This window comes from Sinocyclocheilus grahami, unplaced genomic scaffold (genome assembly GCF_001515645.1).
Source record: "Sinocyclocheilus grahami isolate Dianchi unplaced genomic scaffold, SAMN03320097.WGS_v1.1 scaffold501.1, whole genome shotgun sequence".
In the NCBI taxonomy this organism is placed as follows: domain Eukaryota; kingdom Metazoa; phylum Chordata; class Actinopteri; order Cypriniformes; family Cyprinidae; genus Sinocyclocheilus; species Sinocyclocheilus grahami.
This window is the reverse complement of record NW_015505680.1, coordinates 798,835-803,650: the sequence shown is the minus strand read 5'-3', so window position 1 is coordinate 803,650 and position 4,816 is coordinate 798,835. Positions and strand designations below refer to the sequence as shown.

At 33.9% G+C, this 4,816-nt stretch overlaps 1 protein-coding gene across 1 annotated transcript in view; it reads left to right on the top strand.

Annotated features, from left to right (window-relative positions):
• Positions 1-233: 233 nt before the first annotated feature.
• lzts1 (leucine zipper, putative tumor suppressor 1) overlaps positions 234-4,816 on the top strand; it is a 27,590-nt gene continuing 23,007 nt past the window's right edge. The window contains exon 1 of the mRNA XM_016236939.1: positions 234-385. The gene's annotated coding sequence lies outside the window, so the exon portion shown is untranslated. The remainder of the gene's footprint in view (positions 386-4,816) is intronic.

The following is a 4,816-nucleotide window of genomic DNA, read 5'->3' as shown; positions in this document are numbered from 1 at the left end:
TGATGGATCACAGCCCACATACTGTAGATGGCATGCATGCATGGGGTGATGTAAGAATTCTGCAAAAGTATCAAAGATTCATTGCAGATATCAAAGCAGAAACTGTGCTGCAGTTTCTGCAAACAGGAACTGGAAAAGATAAACCAAAAAGGGAGGGAAAGTAGAGGGAGGGTTTGCGCACTTGTGGGTATTATACAAAACACCCACATCATGGCAGTCTGTGGAGACTCAACCCACAGTACAGAAGAAGGAAAGATAGAGAGAGAAGAAACCAGAGAGATAATGCTTCTAATCTCATGTTCTCCATTAAAATACGAGCAGCCCCTGGGCACTTAATACAGCACATGTACAGCAAAAACCAAAACACACTGAGGGAAACATTGTGGTGAGTCACTACTCATTTTATATTTGTTTATATTGTGGGTTTTGGAGAATTTGAAATGTTGTTGTTGTTTTCATTCTTCAAAAAAAGTTACTATTATTTATTATTATTATTATTGCTGTTGCTATTATTATTTAATTTAATAGTGTAAAAAATTATTTAAGATATACTATCTGAAAACAAGTCTCTTAATATATAATTTTGCTTTAAGAAATGTTTGTTTATGCATCTAAGGATGTGAAATGTATGGTGTAAAATATTCTTACTGGAAAATAAGAAAAATACTGATTAAGAAAGATTTATTTGCAGTGTAGGACAGTTGTTCAAAATTATGTGTGTAATAATGTTTAATAATGCCTTATCATTGCCGATTAAATTAAATGAAAGCGAACTGAACTGCCATGCACGTGACAATATGATCATATGAGTGTTTTCATGGGGAAAATGAAGGAACAGTAACAGGACAAAATAGGTAAAAATGATTTTGTTTTTTAAATTAAAGGTTCTTTGTGAGGAACATGTACATGAATCTAATTTGCTGAGATGAAAACCTACAGAGACAAAAATCAAAACAATCATGCCACTGCTTGAAGCAAATGTGATCATAGTGACCACAGAGACTGCAAAGAATTATGTTTAAAAATGCATATTGCATAACAGACTTATTTTTGTCTCAGTTAACCATGTTACATATGCCATTTTCATCTCCTTACACCATCAACTGTTATTGTTAGGTAACCATTTATCATAAATGATGTTTTTACAGCACAAACTTGCCTGTTAAAACATGCATAAAGATGTCATGAACCAGTTATGAACCAAGTAAATATCATTTAACAATTAAAGTTAAAAGTCAGTGATGATGATCACCTGACATAAAAAAGATAAATAAGCATGTCTCATCCTGTCTCCTTGGTTTCAAAGAAACTGCAGACTGGGGGAAGGTAATGCTGTCTAAAGAGAATAACAATGAGTCTGCTACATGCCAAGACAAGTTCAGATAATACACAAGTACTTGAAGACATGTGGGAGCGCAGGATCTTTTTACTTTAAACCAGTTCATTTATTATAAGTCCTTGAGCTCAGAAAAGGAAGGGGAACAGATACATAGATTAACTGTCAGTGGTAAGGGTTTAACAGCACATCTGCACGGGCAAGTTTTAGAGAGTGGGTGTGTGAATGTGTGCTAAAATATGTGTTCATACACACACACACACACACACACATACACACAACTCCAGTCCTTCAATTAATGTTTTGTGAAGTGAAAAGCTGCATGTAAAAAACTGTTTACAAGTGAAAACAGTCCAAAGCAGTTTTAAACAAATATGTCTGTGGATTTTGATGTGAGTGGAGATTAACTTTTTCACTGGAGGAAGCATTATTATGGATTATATTTTGTCCAGAAGCAACAGTTCAAAGTTAAAACGCCTTGATGGATTTGATTTATACATAGGTTTTCCACCTTCAGCGAGGCAAAATAAGGGACACCCATTCAAAAAAAAAAAAAGAAACAAGGACACAAAAAATATTTTTTACAGTTCTGCAGCTGTTACCTGGATGGGATGAATTTCTATTTTTGTATTAATTATGAATACATTATTATGTAATTATTTGTTCCATTTTTATCTAAATAATTTAGCACTATTTTAAATGCCAAATTGTATATGAAAAATATGATGATTTATTATGTAGTATATTTATGATTAATATCAATGATAAATTAATAAATAGGGCCTAACATTAATTATAATCTATTAATTAATCTGTCTAATAATGTCTAAGAATATAATAATTATGTCTACCAAGCTCTGATAATGTATGGAATATTATATTAACAGACTATCCTAATTATAATAAAACAATAGGCCGATACCCTTAGAAGCATGGATGTGTCTGTCACTTTAAAGGTGGTTCACCCAAAAATAAAAGTTCTAAACCTGCATAAAGTTTTTTCTTCTGTTGAACACAAAAGAAGATAGACTACTTTGAAGAATGTGGGCAGACTATCCAAATTTTAATAAAACAATAGGTCGATACCTTTAAAATCATGGATGTGTCTGTCACTTGTGTCTGTCACTTTAAAGGTATGGTTCACCCAAAAATGAAAATTCTGTCATAATTTACTCAGGTTGTTCTAAACCTGCATAAAGTTCTTTCTTCTGTTGAACACAAAAGAAGATAGACTACTTTGAAGAATGTGGGTAACTAAACAGCGGCTGGTCCCCAGTAACTTCCATAGTAGGGAAAAAAATATACTATCGGAGTCATTGGGGACCAGAAAATGTTTGATTACCCACATTCTTCAAAATATCTTCTTTTATGTTCAACAGAAGAAAGAAATTGTTACAGGTTTGGAACAACTTGTGGGTGTGTAAACAATGACATAATTTTCTGGGTGAACTATCCCTTTAAGTCCACCGTGAGCAACTGAGATCAGAGGCGGGCAGTAACTAAGTACACTTACTTGAGTATTGTACTTAAGTACACTTTTTGAGTATCTGTACTTTACTTGAGTATAATGTTTTCTGGAAACTTATGCCTTTAACTTCATTACATTTGAAAGACAAATATTGTTCTTTTCACTCCACTACATTTCGATCAAGATCCTCGAAGTAGAAAGTCGTTAGCAGCTTTGAAAGTCAGTGGGTGATTTGTTTTCTTCTCTAAAACATGACTTTCTTTTTTCAGACAGTTTATCAGTAATCATTCTTGGGGCTACATGAAGTGATTTCCCAGCATTTTTTTTTTAGCACTGACCAGTTCCAAATGTGATATTTATTTACAACAATTCAATAATAAGAAGTTAATATTGTGGTTTATATTAGACACAATATTGTCTGATTTTATTACCTATAAAATATTACCTATAAAGCCACAGAAGAACTGTTGTACGTCTCCTAATAAAACGCAAAATGTGTTTGACTGAAGCAGCACTGCACAGACCGTTCTGTGTGTGACATCAAAGTACAGCGATTAGATAGCATTTTTTTATTTTTGTTTTGATGTCAAATAAGTCTTGCTGCTTTGCTTTTTTTTTGTTAAAGCAGTGTTGCTGTTGTAAAGTTATACAGCTACAGTTGTGATGCTGGGTTTTAAAGCAGGTTTGATTTTTTATTTTCTTCCTTATCAGTCTGTATTTACAGCAATTTCACTCTTTATTTACAGCAATTTTCACTCTCAATTTCACCGTCCACTCTGTTCAAATGTGGATGAATGGCTACACATAGATGTGTCCAGAGCTGTGTGAGATCACTACCATCCTGCTTTTGTGGGGGTGTAGGGGTGTTAAATAATAATTATATATTTTTTGTTTTGTTTTTTCCCCATAGGTTTTTAACATTCTAAAAGCTCTTTATTCCAAAGGTACTACAAGCTAGTCAGTGTATTCAGTAGGTGTACTGTATTGTAAGTTGTTTTAGAGGTATTGCAAGTATTACATACAACAATAATAAAACAGTGCATTGACATAAATAAGGAAATTTACTTTTGGTAAAGTACTTTTAAAAGCAAGTACTTCTGTACTTTTACTTAAGTAAAAATCTGTCTTTACAACTTTTACTTTTAATGGAGTAATATTTGACCAGCAGTATCTGTACTTTCACTCAAGTAATGTAGTTGTGTACTTTGTCCGTCTCTGACTGAGATCTAGTTCTAAAATGAGAACTTCTCTGCAAACTGCATGTTCATCATTAGTTACTGGACAGACACGTTGATAACTTTCCCATTCAGCCCTACATCTGGAGAGCCTCTTGTGTTCAAACGTGAGGCACACATGCTGCGTTCTGTGTCAAAGAGCCTTAACGGCGCGCGTTCTGGAGACTCCATCGCTATGGAAACAAAAACGCCAAAATGCAATCACGCGCAAATGAGCTTCTCTAATACTTCTTATGAAATTTATTTAATTATAATTGCTATTAGTATTATCCACCCTGCAAAATCCTTGGCCTTTGTAAAATACGGGACAAATCGCACAATTTTACCTTTAAATAAGGGACGATTCCGTATTTTAGGGGACGGCTGGCAACCCTATTTGTACACGTAGCTTTTCACTTCAGAACATGTTAATAAGTGTGTGGGTTATTTCTGGATTATTGTGATGCTTTTATCTGCTGTTTGGACTCTCATTCTGATGGCACCCATTCACTGCAGAGGATCCATTGATGAGAAAGTGATGTAATGTGATGAGGCAGTAGTGGCCTATGGTTAGAAAGTCAGACTTTTAACTAGGGCTGTGCATTATGGACAAAAAAAAATCGCGATTTCTTTGATAAATTTTGCGATTTTAGTCACGATTTTGACACACAGACATGCTTTACAGTCATTAATGCATTCAGTGTGAATTTGAAACATATTTCCAAAAGAAAACCAATTAGAGCTTTATCAAAAAGCTGTAACATGTCTCTAGAACAGACATAAGGCAAAAAAATCACT